Consider the following 22,182-nt stretch of genomic DNA (forward strand, 5'->3'; position numbering starts at 1 on the left):
CAATGCTGTGCCTCACTTGAGCAGCTAAACTTGGTAGTTAAGAGTCACCTAGGGGGTACCAGTTTTGAAAGCATGAAGGGGTCATGAAGGTCAGCTGAGGCTTGACACTGAGAGATCGGGAGCGGCCATTGGTGAAGGTGTAGCCTTAGTGGCCATGGAAGGCCCAGGACTGCAGGGGTCATGCAGAGAATTTTGGAAGCTGGGCACCGTGAAGAGAGCCTATGAGAGGCTATTGGTGACAGTGCAGCTTGGCTGCTGCAAAAGACCCCAGTGTTTTGGAAATACCAGGGCCATGGGATGACCACCAAGAGCAGCAGCAGCTGAGGAATGGAGCCTTCCAGAACCTAGAAGACAAGATGTGTGTTGTGGAGGGAAGAGCCAGAAAGGTGACCCAAGCCCTTTGAAGGGAGTCAGAAATGGGCGAATTACAGACATTGAACATTGAATTATTTATACTGTTATTTAGTCTCCATGTGCTACAGAAAATAAAAGCCCTTTTGATGAGGGGTGAGAGCCACACTTATCTACAGGGATAGAGATCAGTACTAAGAATGCAGGTAGGGATCACACCGGCTTGTGAAAGTGGCAGTAGTGGGTTCTTCTTTAGGTCCCATAGTTGTCCCAGCCATGGATAGCCGGCAGGTTTACGCATGAATTCCCTTTGGTGGAGTGGGCCTTAACTCCAATTAAAGTATCCTTCATTACAGCCAATATTCGTGCTATGGTTGCGCTGTTGGGGCTGTCATGCCCTGCTGGTCATTGCAGTGCTTAGGCATTGGACGTTGTGTATTCACTGCGTGACCATGGCTTAGTAAAACAATTGATTGCTTTTCTCCCTGACAGCATGCATCTAACAGCTTCCAGTACCATGAAAGTTAGTCCTCAAGGAAGTTTCCATGTCAGAGCTGGCTGAAGTCTTCCAAGTCCTGGCTCTGAAGTGCATGGTGTCTTTCAGGAATAGAGACTGACCATCAGTCTCTGGGAGGCGATCAAGGGCAATAGTATGGCCTGGGTTTTTTTTTTTTTTTGGTTTGGTTTTTGTTTTTGTTTTTTTTTTTTTTTTGTTTTTGAGTCTCTTGGTCTCTCCTAAACAACAACTATAAAGGTTCTAATCTCAGTTTGTTAGATAGCCTGTTGCTTTTGGAGGAGGCGTTATTACGCCAAGTGGCAGAACTCCATTTAAACTATACACATACACATACATTTATGCTTATGTAATACATACATATATACATACACATACAATTTTAGGTAAACATAGAAGTAAGATCATGTGTGTCCTTATGGCATTTTCAGACATCTTTAGTGTGATTTCTTCCTCCTCTTTCCCTTTCCCTGTGGGCTCCCCTCTTTTCTCACTCTCCAGCTACAGCCCCCACCCCACTGTCTGCTTCACTGGGTCTGGGATGCAGCTTCAAGCCGTTCTTCTGCTGCTCAAAATCTAAAACGAAGGAAAGGATTAAATCACGGCTAACGACGACACAGACGGAGAGGCAGCATTTCAACCACCCTTTGCTTAGACGTTGTATAGACGGCAGCTCATCAATGTTGGTGGTCTTTTCTTCCTCTGTTTTAGACAGGATCTCACTGCGTAGCTATAATTGACATGGAATTCATTATTTAGGCAAGGTTGTCCTCAAACTCAGAGATTTGCCTGCCGCTGCCTCCCAAGGGCTGGGATGGAAGGCATGCACCATGACATCTGGCCCATATATGGTCCTCTCTTTCCCTCCCCACTATTGATTTTTCTCCTTAATTTTTCTCAAGGCCTATGATTTTCTTTGGCCTTCAGAACAAAAGCACAGGCGCTTTGATGTTGCTTGAGGTCAGGAGGGGTATGGGCACTGCACTGCGGGAGAGAAGAAGATAGTACTCGCCTCTGCATGGTTCTTGCTAAAACTCAGCTCCAGCGTCGAGACAGAAACAAGGAGTACAGAAATAATGGATTAAACATTATTTGGCAGCAGCTTTATTTGTGGTGTCATAAATGGCCAGCTATGGCTGTATATATAGATTTCCGAGTCAAGTTTCCAGGCATGCATAGCAATCCCATTATGATAACAAGATTTGTGCACACACCTCCCATGTGCAACACGAGTGACCACCCTTTCAGTGTTGCTGTGAAATGCAATTTGTGTGCAGATGAAAAGTTTACAGACCATGGGCTGCTGTCACGAAGCTCAACAAAGCTCGCACGCTGTGTGGCAAGCTTTCTGAATCCAGCTCCTGTTGCTCCTGTGCGCGCCTTCCTTATCGATTTCTATCCTGTGGCCAAGTGGGCTTTGTGAAGTTTGAAAAATGAGCTAAACAAGTGGGCACCACAGAGATCCATCTGAATTTCTAGGAGATTCTTAGACATGCCAACCACAAACTATAGTTGATGGCTCGATCAGGCAAGTGGTAGCAAAATATAAAGAGTGAGGAGGTTAGGTGACATGAATTTTTATTATTTTAAAGAAACGCCTTAGAAAGAGGTAAAGCCAAAATGATAGATCTGCAACATTCCTATTTGAGAGGTTATGGCATCCATGAAGCTTAAAAAATAAATTAAAAAAAAATTTAAGTGCTAGGAATCCAGACCATTGCACACACTAGATCAACGCTGTAACACTAAGTCACAGTCTCAGCATAAGGTTCTTTGGTTTGCCTTTTGTGTGACACTACTCATGGGGATATATAAATGAACATTACTCACCCTACACAAGAAACCGAACACAGAGCTAAGTAGTGATACCACCTAAGTCCAGGTTGGCAAACAAATGAGTTACTGGGTTGTGTGGAAGAGTAGAGATGAGGGTCTCTTACAGGAGCATGGGCAACTCAAAGGCAGCTGCATTGGTGAAGGATCATCCAGCGTGGTGACAGCTCAGGAGATCTGTAGTCCTGGAGCTTTGTACAACTTACCTGCAGCTCAATAGCTTTGGGAATCTTCTCTCCTCAGTAGCCCTCACTACTTATACAACCTTGTCCCACAAGGAAAGTCAGGGTGACTCTGATACATTTCATGGAATTTCCAAGACTTGTGAGACATTTGCTTCCTGACTCCTTCTGGAGAGGTAGGCATCTGGGTTCCTGCTTGGAATGCTCAACTTTCTAGGCCCTTGCCCCATCCCTACTCACCAACCCTGGAGACTCAGAGCAGCCTCTATATACCTGCTATCATCTCCCACTGCATCTGTGACCACCAGAGCCTTGGTCCAGACTGCCCCTGGAGAGCCTTGGCCCAGACTGCCCCTTGAGAAGAGCCCCAGAGCGTAATCAACATCCATACTGGCCTGCACCTGGAGGACGAGCAACCACCTAAGCCACAGGCCCCACCTTCACCAATTGGAGGAAAAGGTACCCCTTGATGCACAGGCCTCACCTGAACATCTCTTCTTGGAGGAAGAGATGGGCAGATGGCAGTGTAACAACATATCTAATAACATAAAGACCAAAATACGGCACACCAAAACATAGTGATTCTACAACAGGAAGACCTGAACATCCTAATCCAGAAGAAGCAGAAGAAAATGACCTTCAACATGACTTTATGACGATAATAGGGACTCTTAAAGAGGAAATGAAAAATTCCCTTAAAGAAATGGAGGAAAAGACAAACAAAAATTTGGAAGAAATCAATAAATCTCTTAAAGAAACCCAGGAAAACAACAACACCCCCCCCCAAACCAATCAAACAGGTGAAACAAACAGCTCAAACAGTTCCAGACTTGAAAACTGAAATAGAGGCAATAAAGAAAACACAAACTGAGGGAATTCTGGAAATTGAAAATCTGGGTAAATAAACAGGACTACAGATGCAAGCATAACTAACAGATTACAAGAGAAGGAAGAGAGAATCTTAGGAGTTGAAGATATGATAGAGGAATTAGATTTATGGGTCATAGAAGATGTTAAATCCAACAAATTCTTAACACAAAACACCCAGGAAATCTGGGTCACCATGAGAATTCCAAACTTGAGAATAATAAGGATAGAGGGAGAAGAAGTTCAGTTCAAAGGCATAGAAAATATATTCAACAAAATCATAGAAGAAAACTTTTCCAACCTAATGAAGGACATGCCTATGAAGATACAAGACACTTACAGAACATCAAATAGACTGGACCAGAAAAGAAAGTCCTCTTGCCATATAATAATCAAAACACTAGGGGCTGGAGAGATGGCTCAGTGGTTAAGAACATTGCCTGCTCTTCCAAAGGTCCTGAGTTCAATTCCCGGCAACCACATGGTGGCTCACAACCATCTGTAATGAGGTCTGGTGCCCTCTTCTGGCCTGCAGACATACACAGAGACAAAATATTGTATACATAATAAATAAATAAATACATATAAAAAAACAAAACACTAAACACACAGAATAAAGAAAGAATAGTAATAGCTGCAAAGGAAAAAGGCCAATAAAATATAAAGGAAGATTCATTAGAATTATACCCAACTTCTCAATGGAAACTCTGAAAGCCAGAAAATCCTGGTCAGATATGATGCAGATACTAAGAGATCATGGTGTAAGCCCAGACTACTATACTCAGCAAAGCTTTCAATCACCATAGATGGAAAAAACAAGGTATTCCATGAGAAAACAAATTTAAACACTACCTACCTACAAATCCAGCATTACAGAAAGTGCTGGAAGGAAAACTCAATCTCAAGGAAATTAGCTGCACCCATAAAAACATAGGCAACAAGTAACTTCGCACCTCATACTAGCAAACCCCAAACACTACCTCTGAAAATTAACAGGAATAAACAATTACTAGTCAATAATATCTCTTTTTTATGTCTGTGAAACTGTTTTATTATTATAAATCTGGCAAAACTTTCTGCATACACATATAATCAAAACTGCCCTCCTGAAATAAACATTCAAATTTCTTAAAAAAACACAATTAAGATTTAATATTCTTTCCAAGCTACCAATGCAGTTATATTTGGTAGTGGCAATTCTAACTCTTAACATTACCTGAAAATTGTTGACTTTCTTTATAAAAGCAACCTAGAGAACTACAGCAAAGTTGTACCAAACTCTTTCTTTTGAAATTCTTCTAGTCTGCAAAATTATCACGTATAAGAATAAAATTGAAACGCAATGATTTAATATATAACTTACACACAGTGAAATTCACAAAGTTGCAAGTGTACATTTTACATTTTGCGCTACTATAATAACAAAATGTATAAAGGTGCCACGTTAGGTGTTTCGTAACTAATAACCTATATGATGATGTTCTAAGATTGAATGGTGCTAAAGAAAAACACTGTTTATAAAATATCTGATAAACATTATCTCGTTAACATTACAACAGGAAGGTGCATGTTACCAAATTATGATATCACATAGGACAGTTTTAGACAATACTCAGAGACGCCTCTTTTTCTCCATCTTGTTTGAAATCTTTGTTTTCAGCTTCTACCTTGTTTTCATCTTTTGAGTTCCCATCATTTTCTTCACCTGTGACCTCCTTTTCTTTTACTTCTTCCTCCTTTCTCTCTTCCTCTTTTTCATCATCTTTCTCCTTTCTGTCTTCCCCACTCTGGCCTTCCTTTTCATCTTATTTTCCTCTTTGCATTTCCACCTTCCTCTTTTTTCCCCCTTCCTGTTCTTTAACTTCTTCCTTGGCTTCAGCTTCCTCTTCTTTGTCATCTTTCTCTTTTTCCTTCTTCCCATCCCCTTCCTCCTCTTTTCATACCTCCTTTCTCTTCATCATCTTTATCCTCTTTTATATCCTCACTTCCTGCTGCATCTGGTTTTTCTAGAATATCAGTAATATCACTTAAAACCAATGGACTCAATTCACCTATAACAAGACACAGGTTAACAGAATGGATATGAAAACAGGACCCATCCTTCTGCTGCATACAAGAAACACGCCTCAACCTCAAAGATAAATACCACCTCAGAGTAAAGGATTGGGAAAAGATTTTCCAATCAAATGACTCTAAGAAACAAGCTGGTGCAGCTTTCCTAATAGCTATCCTAATATCTAGCAAAATAAGCTTCAAACTAAAGTCAGTCAAAAGAGATGGAGAAGGACACTTCATGCTCATCACAGGAAAAATCTGTCAAGACAAAACCTCAATTCTCAACATCTATGGCTCAAATACAAGAGCACCCAAATATGTAAAAGAAACATTACTAAACTTAAATCACATACAAAACCCCACACATTAATAGTAGGAGCCTTCAGTACCCCACTCTCACCAATGGACAGGTCTGGCAGACAGAAATTTAACAGAGAAATAAGACAACTAACAGATGTTATGACTCAAAAAACTTAATAGATAATCTACAGAACATTTCGCCCAAACACAAAAGAATATACCTTCTTTTCAGCACCTCATAGAACCTTCTTTAAAATTAACCATACACTTGGTCACAAGACAAACATTAACAGATACAAACTCCCTGTATCTTACCGGATCACATGGCTTAAAGTTAAAATTCAACAACAACACTAATTGCAGAAAGCCTACACACTCATGGAAACGGAACAATGCTCAACCGAATCACCTTGTGCCAAGGAAGAAATAAAGAAAGAAATTAAAGACTTCTTAGAATTCAATAAAAATGAATGCACAGCATACCTAAACTTATGGGACACGTTGAAAGCAGTGCTAAGAGGAAAATTCATAGCACTAAGTGGCTATGTAAAGAACCTGGAGAAATCTCACACAAACAACTTAACAATATATCTGAAATCTCTAAAACAAAAAGAAGCAAACTCACTCAGGAGGAATAAATGCCAGGAAATAATCAAATCGAGGGCTGAAATCAATAAAATAGAAACAAAGAAAGCAATACAAAGGATCAACAGTTGGTTTATTGACAAAATCAACAAGATAGACAAACCCTTATCCAAATTAACCAAAAAGCAGAGAGAGAATATCCAAATTAACAAAACCAGAAATGAAAAGGTGAACATAACAGCAGACATGGAGGAAATACAGAGAATCATTAGATCATACTTCAAAAACCTGTACTCCACAAAATTGGAAAACCTAAAGAAAATGAACAATTTTCTGAATAGGTACCACATATCAAAATTAAATCAAGAACAGAATAATAATTTAAATAGACCTATAACCCCTAAGGAAATAAAAGCAGTCATCAAATGCCTCCCAAACAAAAATAGTCCAGGGTCATATGGTTTCAGGGCAGAATTCTACCTGAATTTCAAAAAAGAGATAATGTCAATATTTCTCAAATTTTTCCACATAATAGAAACAGAAAGGACATTGTCAAACTCTTTTTATAAGGCAACAGTTACCCTGGCACCCAAACCACACAAAGATACATCTAAGAAAGAGAAATACAGAATAATCTCCCTCATGAACATTGATGCAAAAATACTCAATAAAATACTGGCAAACCTAATCCAAAAACATAAAAAATCATCCACCATGATCAAGTTGGCTTCCTCCCAGAGATGCAGGGATGGTTCAACATAAGAAAATCTGTCATTGTAATCCACCATATAAGCAAACTGAAAGAAAAAACATATAATCATCTTATTAGATGCTGAAAAACATTTGACAAAATCCAACACCCCTTCATGGTAAACATCTCGGAGATGTCAAGGATACAAGGAATATATCTAAACATAATAAAAGCAATATATAGCAAGCCAAGAGCCAACATCAAATTAAATGGAGAGAAACTCAATGCAATTCCACTAAAACCAGAACAAGACAAGGCTATCCACTCTCTTTGTATCTATTCAATATAGCTCTCAAAGTTCTAACTAGAGCATTAAAACACCAAAAGGAGATTGAAGGAATACAAATTGGAAAGGATGAAGTCAAACTTTTGCTATTTGCAGATGATATGATAGTATACATAAGTAACCCCAAAAATTCTACAAGGGAACTCCTACAGCTGATGAACACCTTCAGTAAAGTGGCAGGATACAAGATCAACTCAAAAAATTAGTAGTCCTCCTATACACAAATGATTAAGGGGATGGGAAGGAAATCAGAGAAACATCACTTTTTACAATATTCACAAATAACACAAAATATCTTGGGGGTAACACCAACCAAAGAAGTGACAAGAACTTTAAGTCTTTGAAGAAAGAAATTGTGAACGATATCAAAAAATGGAAATATTCTCCCATGCTCTTGGATAAGGAGGATCAACATAATAAAAATAACAATCCTACTAAAAGCAATCTACAGATTCAATGCAATTCCCATCAAAATTTCAGCACAATTCTTCACAGACCTCGAAGGATAATACTCAATTTCATATGGAAAAACAGCAGCAGCAGCAACAACAACAAAAACCAGAATAAACAAAACAGTCATGTACAAAAACAACAACATTCCTAACCTCAAGCTCTATTATAGAGCTACAGTAATGAAAACAGCTTGGTATTGGTATATAAACAGACAGGTGGACCAATGGAATTGAATCAAATCCCCTGATATTAATCTGCACACCTAAGAACACCTGATATTTGACAATTAAGTAAAAATTATATAATGGAAAAAAGAAAATGTCTTCAACAAAGAGTGCTGGCATAACTGGTTGTCAACATGTAGAGGAATGAAAATAGGCCCATATCTGTCTCCACGCACAAAGCTTCAGTCCAAATGGATCAAAGACCTCAACATAAATCTAGCCACACTGAGAAGAGAAAGTGGGAAGCAGCCTTGCATGCATGGGCACAGTAGACCACTTCCGAAATATAAGACCATTTGTACAGACACTGAGAGACACAATTAATAAATGGGATATTTTGAAACTGAGAAGCTTCTGTAAGGTAAAGGACATAGTTACTAAGACAAAATGGCAGCCTATAGAATGGGAAAAGGTATTTACTAACCCCACATTGGACAGAGGACTGATCTCCAAAGTATGTAAAGAACTCAAGAAACTAGACATCAAATTACCAAATAATCCAATGAAAAATAGGGTACAAATATAAACAGAGAATTATCATCAGACGAATAACAAAGGGCCATAAGACACTTAAGGAATTGTTCAACATCCTTAGCCATCAAGGAAATGCAAATCAAAATGACTCTGAGATACTGTCTTACACTGGTCAGAGTGGCTAAGATAAAAACACCAAGGATAGCTTATGCTGAAGAGGATGCAGAATAAAGGGAACACTCCTGCATTGCTGGTGGGAGTACAAGCTTGTACAGCCACTTAGAAATCAGTGTAGTGGTTTCTCAGAAAATTAGGAATTAATCTACCTCAAGACCCAGCAATACCACTCTTGGGCATGTACCCAAATACTACAAGGGCATTTCCTCAATTTTGTTCATAGTAGCATTATTTATAGTAACCAGAACCTGAAAACAACCTAGGTGCCCTTCAACCAAAGAATGGATAAAGAAAATGTGATACATTTGCATGATGGAATACTACAGAGTAGTAAAAACAATGACATCTTGAAATTTGCATGTAAATGGATGGAACTAAAAAAAAAATCCAGAGTGAGGTAACCCAGACAGACATACATACTATGTACTCACTCATAAGTGGATATTAGACATAAAGCAAAGGACAACCAGCCTAAACTCTACAATCCCAGAGAAGCTAGGTAACAAGGAGAACCCTAAGAAAGACACACATGGATCCTCCTGGGAAAAGGAAAATAGACAAGATCTCCTGAGAAGATTGGAACTGTGTGTATGGGGGATAAAGAAAGGTGGAAGTGGAGGTAGAGGGGAGAAGGGGAGGGAGGAGGGAAACATGAGGGAATGGGATGCTCAGAAGAGGAAAGGACAGAGAGGGAGGGAAAGGAAAGAGGTGTCTTGATGGAGGGAACCATTATGGAGTTAGTGAGAAACATAGCACTAGGGAAATTCCCAGTAATCCACAAGGATGACCCCAGCTAAGACTCTAAGAAACAGTGGAGAGGACACCGAAACTGGCCTTCCCCTGTAATCAGATTAATGACTATCTCAACTGATGGTAGCAGATACAAAGTGAAGTACTAGACCAAGCTATTGGAGACCAGTCCAAGAGAGGGAGGAGTGATAAAATGAGCAAAGGGGTCAAGACCATGATGGTGATACCCACAAAACAGCTGACCTGAGCTAGTGGGAGCTCACTGACTCTGGGCTGATAATGGAGGAACCTGCATAGAACCGAACTAGGCCCACTGAACATGGGCGACAGTTGTGAGGCTTGGGCGGTCTGTGAGACCACTGGCAGTGGGACCAGGATTTATCCCTAGTGCTTGAACTGGCATCTAGGAGCACATTCTCTTTGGAGGGAGTCTTTGTTCAGCCTAGATAAAGTGGGGAGGGCCTTGGTCTTGCCTCGAAGTGAGGTGTCAGACTTTGCTGACTCTCCATGGGAAGCCTTAGCCTTTTTGAAGAGTGAATAGGCGGGGGTGGGGGGGTGGGAGGATGAGGGCTGGGGGGGGTGAGGGCTGGGGGGTGGGGATAGTGTGAGGGGAAGGTTGGTGCAGGAGGAGGGGAGGAGCTGGGAATGGGGATAGCTATGTAAAATGAGAAAAGATTGTGTAAAAATTATTAATAAAAAAGAATAAAAAGACCTGTAAATTATTTTCTAGGAGCTCTGTGGGTACCGATGAAAAGGTAGGTTATCCTCAGTGAGGTGGTTTTAATAAGAATGGCCCTCACAGGCCCATGTATTTGAATGGTCAGTCATCAAGGAGTGATACTACTTGAGAAGGCTGAGGAGGTGTGGCCTTGTTGGAGGAAATGTGTCACTGTGGATGGGCTTTGAGGTTTCAAAAATCCAAGCCAGGCCTGGTGTCTCTCTTCCTGCTGCCTGAAGATCTGGATGTAGAACTCTCAGCGATTTCTCTAGCACCATGTCTGCCTGCATGCCACCATGCTTCCCACTAGATGATAATGAACTAAGCCTTGAAACTGTAAGTCAGCACCAATTAAATGCCTTCTTTTGTAGGAGTTGCCGAGGTCAAAGTATCTCATCTGCAGTAGAACACTAAGACACTCAGTCTCTTTCTTTCTATGTTTTTCAGTTTGTCTATTTAAAAAACAAGCAAATAAAATGAAAACCTCATAGGGAAATGAAAGGAAATGCTTAGAATCTGAAGCCCCACTTTGAGAGTTGCTGTCTGCACAGTGCAGACTGTGCTGATCTGTGGCCTCAGGACATTGTTGAGAAAAATCAAAGAACAATGTTTTACACTTTTGAGTGTTCAGCTTTTTCATGTTTCATTGAATTTATTTCTGAATATTTCATTTTGTTAATGGTATTATAAATGATTGTATTCATATAATTTTGTGTATTTTTAGCATTAGATTTATAAGGTTATGTCCTAATACAGGTGCTGTAGTCTGATGATACCTGAAAAACTTTTGTCCTTCTGAGGGTCATAGTTCCTCAGGCTTTTCTACAGCTCGGCTGCTTACAGAAATTTGCATGTTTGCATTAGCTGTCATGCAGGATTTCCCACATGGCCAAATGCATGTGGGAATTTGGTGCTTCTGTCTCCATAACCAGAAACCACTATAAACTGTTCTTTAAAACTTCAATTCTTCAATTTCCTTTTTATTACACTCATCCCTCTCTCTCTTTCCCTCTCTCCCTCTTTCTCCGTCCCCCCCCCTCTCTTTCCCTTTCTCCACAAGTCATCATAGGCTAGAGGACAAATTCTAGGAAACAGTTCCCTCCCCTCTATCATGTAGTTCCTGGCATTAAACTGAGGTTGTTGAATTCGGTAGCAAGCACTTTTTATTCACTGAGTCATCTCACTGATGCATCAAACTTCAATTTCCAATTGATTAATGATATTATGTAGAATTATACCCATTGTTTAAAAATATTGATTTTATAGTCTGCACCCTTCCTAAATTCATGGTCCTTACTCTCCTTATTTTTTGTATAAAGTCTTTAGAATTTTCAGCATAGAAATTTATATCTCCTATAAATAAAAGACACATTTATTGCGTAATTCCAATATGTATGTCTTTTCTTTCTCCTCCTCATTTCTCCATTTTCTTGGATCTGTAGTGTAATACATAGGATGACAACAGTGAGAGTACATATTCTTGTTTTCCTTTTGATCTTGGAAGCCAAGAACTATGTTTTCTTACAATTAAATATGATATTAATTTTAAGTTTGTTGTTTTTTTTAAAAGTTCCTTATCAGTTTCTGACTTATGATACTTTGGAAAAGAGCAAATTAAGACCAAAGTAAACAAAATAAGAAAGAAAAAAATAAAAGCATAAATCAGTGAAATAAGAAACAGAAAAACAACATAGAAAATCAATAAAATAAAAAGCTGGATAATTTGAAGACAAGTAAAATCTAAGAGTGATTGGGGAGAAGAGAGAAAATATGAATAGCCAATGTTAGGTATGAAAAGAGGACATTGCTATCAATCTACAAACATTGAAAGGATAATAAATGTTATCATACATAATTTTAGGTACATAAACTTGGAAATCCATATAAATTGTGTTTCTTGAGATACAGCTGTTCAAATATATCAAAGGAAACAACTCAAATATCATTTATATTTCATTTATCTATCTGTCCAACTATGTATCTGCCATCTGCTTATACACTAAAGGACTTGTAATTGTAGCAAAAACCTTCCACACAGAATCTTTATTTGTTCTCATGTCTCTTTTAAGTTGTAGTTTATAAAGAACTTGTTCATGTTATCCAAAATTTCCAATGATTAAAATGTTTTCAAAGTGTTGACAGTATGTGTAGTTATGCTATCTTTCATTTACAGATATTTATAATTTGTATGTTATCTCTCTTATAGTTTATGTATGATTTCTGCTACAATGATCTTTTTTTTTTGTTTATCATTTCCTTCTTTCAAGATCAGTCCTCTTTTCCTTTCCTTCTTTTTGAGATTATAGTATAAATAAACCATTTCTCCTTTCCTTTTTGTTCCTCCAAATCCTCCAATGTATCCCTTTGCTCCCTATCAAATTAATGGCCTCTTTTTTTATTGTTATTGCATGTATAAATGTATATGCTTATTTATAAGCATAATTTTACTTGTATGTGTGTTTTTAGGGCTGACCATTTGGTGTTGGATATTTGATTTTACTGTGTAAAGGTATGTCACTTTGATTGGTTTAATAAAAAGATAAATGGCCAATAGCTGGGTAGGAGATACAGGTGGGACTTTCAAACAGAGAGAGCTCTAGGAAGAAGAAAAGAGGAGTCACCAGTCAGATGTAGAGAAAGCAGAACATTTAAGAGGAGAGGTAAAAGTCACAAACTATGTGGCAACACATAGATGAATAGAAATGGGTTAGTTTAAGCTATAACAGATAGTTAGAATCAAGCGTAAGCTAAGATTGCACTTTCATAACTAATAATAAGTTTCCATTTCATTATTTGGGAGCTGTGGAGACAGAGGAAGTTTCTTACAGGAATATTTTGTAAATGTATTTATTGGGATTAGGATCCACAACTCTGGGATTAATTGATTGTAGTTTTCTGTATAAATCTCCATGTATTTCAAAGAGGAGTTTCATTGATAAGATGTGAGGACCACACTTATCTGTGGGTATAAGGACTCATGTGTTGATTGTTAGGGATTATGGCGGTTTAGTTGAGTAGTGGTTGGAGATTCTCCCCCAAGACCCATGACTTAACTGGCCCTGAGAAGTAGTCCAGGTTTCCAATAGCAGGTATGGTTTCCATCTTGTTGAGCAAATCCTAAGTCCAATTAGGGAACTGTTGGTTACTGCCAAGGTACTCATGCTATTATTGAACTTGTATGATTATCATACCATGCTGGTCATTGATGTGGTTCATATGTGTTATAGCTGGGTAGCACTGTTGGTTGCCTTGTCTTTTGGAAGCTTGAATGGCACATTACGACACCATGAAAGTTAGTCCGCATGAAGGTCAGTTCTAGCTCAGGGGTCTTTGGGCCCTAGTTCTGAAGTATTTCATGTCTCTAGCAATACAGACTTACCTTTCACCTCTTGGGGGAAACAAGAGTAATAAGAACAGACAGAAAACAGAAGTCACAAAATAATCCCACACCAGTTCAGCATTATGAATAATAAGGGTTATTTGGTTTAAGGAAAACTTACAGATCACTGTCCTAGATAACAACAGACCTCTATCTGATGTGAGGTTAGTGAAGATCTTTTCCCATTCTGTAGGCTGTCGTTTTGTGTTCTGTCTTGTTGACCGTGTTCTTTGCTTTATGGAAGCTTTTCAGTTTCAGGAGGTCCCATTTATTAATTGTTTCTCTCAGTGTCTGTGCTGCTGGGGTTATATTTAGGAAGTGGTCTCCTGTGCCAGTGCATTCAAGTGTACTTCTCACTTTCTCTTCCATAAAGTTCAGTGTGACTGGCTTTATGTTGAGGCCTTTGATCTATTTGGACTTGAGTTTTGTCCATAGTGATAGATATGGATCTATTTTCATTCTTCTACATGTCGATATCCAGTTATGCCAGCACCATTTGTTAAATATGCTTTCTTTTTTCCATTTGATATTTTTTGTTTCTTTGTCAAAAATCAGGTGTTTGGAGGTGTGTGGATTAATATCTTCAATTCAGTTCCATTGGTCCTCCTGTCTGTTCTTATGCCAGTACCAGGCTGTTTTTCAGTACTGTAGCTCTGTAGTAGAGTTTGAAGTCAGGAATTTGATGCTTCCAGAAGTTCTTTATTGTACAGGATTGTTTTGGCTATTCTGGGTGTTTTGCGTCTCCATATGAAGTTGAGTACCATTCTTTCAAGGTCTGTGAAAAATTTTGCTGGGCATTGCATTGAATCTGTAGATTCCTTTTGGTAAGATCGCCATTTTACTGTTAATTCTACCCACCCAAGAGCATGGAAGGTCCTTCCACTTTCTGGTGTCTTCTTCAGTTATTTTCTTCAAAGATTTAAAGTTCTTGTTGCACAAGTCTTCCACTTGTTTGTTAGAGTTACTCTGAGATATTTTAAGTTATCTGTGGCCATTGTGAAGGGTGCTGTTTCTCTGATTTCTTTCTCAGTCCCTTTATCATCTGTGTATAGGAGGGCTACTGATTTTTTAAATTAATCTTGTATCCTGCTACATTACTAAAAGTGTTTATGAGTTGTAGAAGTTTCTTGGTAGAATTTTTGGGGTCACTTATGTAAACTATCCTATAATCAGCAAATTGTGAGACTTTGATTTCTTCTTTTCTGATTTGTATCCCCTTGATATCCTTTTGGTGTTTTATTGCTCTAGTTAGGATCTCAAGTACTATATTGAATAGATTTGGAGAGAGTGGACAGTCTTGTCTTGTTCCTGATTTCAGTGGGATCTCTGTGAGTTTCTTTCCATGTAGTTTATGTTGGCTCACTGTATGTATGTATGTATGTGTGTGTGTGTGTGTGTGTGTGTGTGTGTGTGTGTGTGTGTATCTCATGTGCAGTTCAGTGAACATATACACTTCTGGTGGTCAATTATTACAATTAGTTACTTTTTTGTGCCTAGAAAAAGAAAATCTTATACCGCTAATTAATAATTTTTCCTACCTTTCCTGTTTACTACACCTTCTCTACTTTCTGTCTCTACTAATTTTTGCATCTAGAAATTCCATCAGGGCAGTCACACAATATTTGTCCTTTGGAGTCTGGCTTGTGTCACTTAGAATAATGTTTGTGAACACCCACATCCCATTCTTCGGGCCCCGCAAGCTGCACATCCCGCTCTAACCCCAAACCTCCCTATCTTCCTGCAACCTCAGCGGAACTCGGAAACACAGCCTGCTACTACCCAGATAGGACCAAGAGGTGAGTGATCACTCACCTGGCAGGACAACCCACTCTCTAGGCCCTCAATACTGGGGCAAAACCCCAGGCCCTTCCCTTACTGGCCTTAGCTTCTCTTGATTGAGGGAGCCGTTATGGGGCTAGCAAAAAACCTGGCACTAGAGAAATTCCCAGGAATCTGTAAAGATGACCCTGACTAAGACCCTAAGCAAAAGTGAAGAGGGTGCCTGAACTGTGTGCTGTTCTTCCTGTTTACTAAGGTAATATATCCTTCTCTTTTCTTTGATGGGGTTGAAAACTAGATAATTATAGCTACAGTTTTCCTTGGTACTAAATTTAGAAAAGAAACTACATAAGAGATGTAAAGTTTATAAGGCCAAGAAACATAAAAGCTTAAGTTGTTTATCTTAAAAATGTCTTAAGTTTTTAAAAGATGTATTTAGGATGGTAATATAAGTTACAATAGAAAATTGTTTAGGTATAAAACTTTGGACTCACCAGGATGAGATAGATAATACAGTACTTTCTTCAAATTTGGCAAATTTAAATGGACTGAACACTGTGAATGTAATCCTTACCTGATAATTGTTCTTGTTGTATATAGCTTAACTGTATTAGAGTTAAAACTTTTTATTTAGATAAAAGGGGGGAATGTTGTTGGATTCAATGTACACTGTGTGAAATGTATGGTTGTGATTGGTGTAATAAAGGTCTGAATGGCCCATGGCTAGGCAGGAGAGGATGGGTAGGATTTCCGACCGAGAGAAGCGAGGAAGGGAGAGGGATGGAGCTGGGCATTCGGGAGATGTCAATGGCAAGCAGAGCAGGTGAGACATGGAGGATGGAGGAAAGGTAACAAAGCCATGTGAGAGACTATAGATCAATAGAAACAGATTAAGTTATAAGAGTTAGTGAGAAAAAAGACTAAGCCAAGGCCAAGCTTTCATAATTAGTAAGTCTGTGTTGTTATTTGAGGACTGATGGTCCCAGTGACAAAGCTTACTATACCCGGTTGTACCAGAAATTGGTTCATATTGGGCCAGCTGACAGGGCACATTCAAGGTAGGAGCAACTTCCTCGTAGCTTACACAAGCTAAAATCACCTGTTTGTACAAGCCTAGCACAGCGAATTTGTTCTCTAAACATAATGTTCACCTTCACCAGTCATCTGGTTATTCAGTGATGTAAAGATCAATGTGGGGATTTGAACTTTTTTTCTCTGTAGGCAAATCTCTGTGAGGTGTAATTAGAAAAAGGAGAACGAAACTTGATGAGAATAAAATGACACCTGGGGTAATATCATAAGAAATTCAAACCTTTCACAGAAATAAGTACTTTTTCCTTCCAGTAACACACTGGTGTAAATATACGTTCAGCTTGTTAGGTGGTCACATTTCAGTGTGAGCAGCAACAATATGTGTCTTGACTCCTTTGCTCACACATTTGTAAAATAATCTCTGTACTTTTAAAAGTCGATGAAAGAACAGCTCAGGAAGCCAGAGGCAATCCGTATTTAAGTGCCTGTTGTCCAATCATGGTGACTGGTACTCAGATGCCTGCACCCACCAAACCCACACATCTGTAACTCCAGCTCCAGTGTAATTCTTCGTAGTGTTTTCTAGGGACGAGATCAGAGCTCCTGTTATTGCTAGGACTGTCACCACGGCAGTGAGTATCTTTTTCTCAATGAATCCTATTGACAGTTCTGAGATTTTATTTACTCTCTCATGGTAACGTACTGGTCTGAGCTGGTCCTTGTTGTGCAACAGTTTCCTCCAAGATTGAAACATTCCACTCTGAAGAGAAGCTCCTCAAGCTGGAAGGCAAAATACTGAAGAGAGCCCCAAAAGTCTCTGAAACTGACCAGTTTTACTAGGCCCCTCCCTGCCATAGTAAGCAATAAAAGCTGAGAGTCCCTCTTAGTGGACGGGAGTGAGCAGCAAGGAAGACTCTAGAAGAGCCAACCTCAGACCAGCTGCCTGGAAGAGGTTTAGAGCCACTGCCTCACTTGGAAAGGACACGTTGCAGCCTGTTGGGCTGCCTGCAGGCTGTGCAGTGTTTCCAGGGTCCCAGCTTTTGTGAGCTGTCACCCATGCTGAGGGTGGGCTATGGTGATGCGCCTGTCTGTGTGTCATTTCTGCTCCTGTAAGCTACCCCTCACCCATGGTCCTGTAAGTAACCCCAATAAAACTCATTGGTTCACCCAGTTGAACTTTGGTGAAATCTGTACTTTGGTCCATCCTGGGTTACCTATCTGGGGAGTGTAGTGAGGAGCTGCGGGCAGGCCTGCTTTTTGTCCCACCCGCCTCCCACACGGCTAGCTTAGCCCCAGAAATAACAACACACAAATTGTATTCATTTAAACACTGCCTGGCCCATTATCTCTAGAGAGTTAGTTACTGGCTAACTCTCACATCTTGATTAACCCATTTCTAATAATCTGTGTAGCACCAAGAGGTGGTGGCTTACTGGGAAAGATTCAGCATGTCTGACCTGGTGGCTGGCTCCATGGTGTCTGCCTCATTGCCCTTTTCCCAGCATTCTGTGCTGTTTACTCCGCCTACCTAATTTTCTGTCCTATCAGAGGGCCGAGGCAGTCTCTTTATTAACCAATGAAAATAACACATAGACAGAAGGCCCACCTACATCAGGGGAGAGTAGACATGTGCTTCATTTCCTTATGAAAAATTTTGTCATACAACAGTACTTACTGGGTTTTATAAATGCAAAGTTCTGCTTATTCTTTGTAATTAGTAAGCTTATTGTGGGGAGCCATTTTGAAGGGCAATTATACTCTGTTTTCTATTATTGACCCTGATAGACATTTTTCCAGAAGATAAATGTACTAATCAGGATGAACTCGGTTATGCTGAGAGGATCTGGGTAACCTTGTGCTTTTCTGAGGGAAACTGAGGTGTGTGATTAGTTCACAACCCTCCAACCCTGTCTTCCAACTTCTGAACCCAGTTGGGGGTGAGCAGAGCCACCACCCTCCAAAGAATGTTGAGTTATATTCTTACGGGTCACATCACAACCAGCTACAGAACCTTGAATGCTGTGTCTAGGGCAACCTCTGACTCAGGTATCACTTGTGAGGCTTGCCTCTCTTGTGTTAGCTGTGCGGTTAAGGCCTGGTGTCTTACAGTGACTAGGACAGTTTGTCTGATTTTGATGTCCTGGGTCTTTAGCCACTAACTGTGCCCTAGAGGGACTTTTCTAAGAAAGTAGTCGTAGAACTCCACGGGGTTTCCCACAGTGGACCCTGGTGAACTGCCAACACCAATCGGTTCCTGATGCGGCCCACTCAATTGGCTTCATACTCTGACTGACTCTGATACTCCAATCAACTCTCTTCATTAAAAAAAAAAAGCTATTCTGAGCTCTTCATCCTGTGACCAGATAAGTTTCTGATCTTGAATCAATTTGTGGATTTTACATTTCCTGGAGTATGTGGTTCTCTGGACATCGGGGTCTGGCACCCAACACAGGCAATCCAGTCAGTGATTCCATGTGGCAACCAGGACTGTGTGGGATGGAGATGAAGCCTGAAGCTTCCAGACAATGTAGAAAAAGGAAACAGCAGGATGAAGGAGACACGGAGACGGAGTCTGAAGCCTTGAGACATGGTGGGAAACTGAAACGCCAGGATGAGGGTAGAACGGATTGGGAGTTTGAAGAGTCCAGCAAGGCTCGGAAGTGGATAGCTCAGGAACAGCGAGAGCTATGGCTTCAAAGCCAACAACCAATCAAAGAGCAGCCACGGAAACCCCGGGAAGAGAGTCCAAAACAACTAAAGCTCCCAGAGTGGGCCAAAGGTCCACAGGAGCAGGGTGTAACTGAGAGAAAGTCTGCTGATGGTGGCAAGGGTCGTAAGCGGCCCTATTGTGTCATGGAGGAATTTGCCCAAGACCATCAAAGGGAAAAGTACCGAAAGTTACAACAGCACCTTCAACACAATGGTGACACAAACTCTGACCCACCCAGGGCTCACACAGCCCTCATGGATACTTTGAACATCAAAGGTTGTGGAGAAGAGCAGAGTCATGGATCCAGTCCAACTCAGTGTGATCCTAAACAATCTGTTGCTGTTGCCACAAGAGAATGTCTGTCACCAGACAAAAGAGTGAAGATGTCTACTGAGGAATCTTCTGATACACAGAAGAAAGATGGAGCAACCCTTGAAGAAACAAGGGGATACCACTTGGAGTCTGACTTGCAAAGAATACAGGCTCAAATCCTGCATAGTGGCAGCAGCAGGTTACTCCCCAACAAGATGCCCATATTTACTACAGAGAAAAAGCCTGTTGTAGACCAAGGAAAGCGCAGAGAAACAGACGAAGTCCTTGATGTTACTGAGGACATGGAAAAAGAAATCAAGAAGGCACTAGGCCCAGGACCCCAAGAGGAAATCTTAAGTAGTGAATTCAAATTGAAAATTACTAGAGGAGATATCCAGACACTACAGACTGGTCAATGGCTTAATGATCAGGTAATTAATTTTTACATGAATCTTCTGGTTCAGCGAAATGACAGTGAAGGCTACCCTGCTCTTCATGTGTTTAGCACTTTTTTCTACCCTAAGCTAAAACATGGTGGCTACAGTGCTGTTAAAAGATGGACTAGAGGAATAAATCTATTTGAAAAGGAAATTATTTTAGTGCCTATTCACCAGAATGTACATTGGAGTCTAATAGAAATCGACTTAAGGAAACGCAGTATTATGTATTTTGACTCAATGGGACACACAGGGCAGAGTATCTGTGAGACCATCTTTCAATATTTACAAAATGAGAGCAAGACTCGAAGGAATATGGAGCTGGACCCTTTGCAATGGAAGCAATACAGCATGACATCAGCGGAGATTCCTCAACAGCTGAACGAGAGCGACTGTGGCGTATTTACCTGTAAATATGCAGATTACATTTCTAGAGACCAAGCTGTCACCTTTTCTCAGCAGCACATGCCCCTCTTTAGGAAGAGAATGGTATGGGAGATCCTGCACAGTCACTTACTGTAACAACATCCTCCTGGTTGCTGTGGAACCCTGCACTTTTACATCGATGCTTCTATATACGTCATTCAAGATGGGTTGAAAATATTGAAAACAGATACTGAGCTGTCCAACATGCATAGAGCCCATTCTCTTCAATGTAGTCCTAATTTGCAGAGTCCTGCCCAGTGCTGCCTGTAGGATGCCTGTAACTACCGCAAGCTTAGGAACTGCTGTTCAACCCTCATAAGAACACATGCTCAAAAATACTGTTTCAAAGTTAGATTTGGTTTATGATTTTTTTTTGTCTTCTTGCCCCCCATGATTGTTTGTTTTCATAAACTCATTTGCAAACCTTGAAAGTTGTCATTTTCCAATATCCTGTAACTCACAACTCTATTCCTTGTGTGCACTGTTTATCCCTGAAAGGAATGCCCATTACAGTGTTATTCCTGCTGAAGATCAGGAGGGACATCAACAAGAGGAGGCGGGCAGTGTTGACTAGCTTCTCTAATGCTGGTGTTGGATCTGTTAAATTGAGGCTGGGGGTGTGTTTTTATGTATTTTTTAAAGTTTGAAATAGTGCAAAAAATGAAAATGAATTGTACTGACTGATTCTTTTCTGATCCATCAAACTCTATTGAACTTGCCTAGGTTGTAGACATATGTGACCATAGGTAAGCTGCTGCCTGCCTGTCCAGGACTCATGTAGACCTGTGTGACCATAGTGTGTGGTCAAGTTGTTCCCTGACTTTCCAGGACTCATGTAGGCCTGTGTGGCCATAGGATGTGGCTATGCTGAATTATTTGAAAAACTTTATTCTATTTAAAGTATGGTTTTTATTTTATTTGTTTAATTAATATTGCTGCTTCCCATTCCCACTGTGGAAGTGGAGATTTCATTTTTAGCATTAATATTTCCAATTATACAATAATCCATTTTATGTGTGATAAACTTGTATTTAACTTTTCTGTTCATTATGTTATGGCTGTGTTTAAGCATTTTTTTGTAATAAAGTTTAAAGTTGTTAAAAATAAAATAAAAATTAAAAGTGTACTATAAATTGTCATTCTGAATGTTTTCCTTTCATCCTGAAGAATTTTCCTCAAATTTAAACTCATAAATATGGGTATATAAGTCAGTAGATTTTTAAAAAGTCTGTCTCCTTCCCAGAATAAATGAGTTAGAACCTTATTGGAAAAAGTATGTCACTGGTGGGTTAGGGTTTTGAGTGTGTATTGTCTCTTCACTTTCCTGTTATCTCTGTCTGATCCCAGGGTATGAATGAGAATGTGATCAGCTGGTTTCTTGCTCCTGCTCTCAGCCTTCCCCTGTCTGTTGCCATGACTTCCCTGTCATGGTGGGAGCTGCCTCTCTAGAATCATAAACCAAATAAAAAGTTTTCTTTAAGTTGTTTTTATAATGCTATTCTAGCATAGCAAGAGACAAGTGACTGATATACCCATCTCCTTACTCTTCTAAGTTTTCATTTGCCCTGTCTTCTTCAAGCCATTTGC

General features: G+C 39.9%; 1 pseudogene; it reads left to right on the forward strand.

Annotated features, from left to right (window-relative positions):
* Positions 1 to 18,763: 18,763 nt before the first annotated feature.
* On the forward strand, positions 18,764 to 21,720 carry LOC125397508 (sentrin-specific protease 2 pseudogene; annotated as a pseudogene).
* The last annotated feature ends 462 nt before the right edge of the window (positions 21,721 to 22,182 follow it).

The sequence above is a fragment of the Myodes glareolus genome, chromosome 20 (assembly GCF_982192425.1).
Source record: "Myodes glareolus chromosome 20, mMyoGla1.1, whole genome shotgun sequence".
NCBI classification, from domain to species: Eukaryota; Metazoa; Chordata; class Mammalia; order Rodentia; family Cricetidae; genus Myodes; species Myodes glareolus.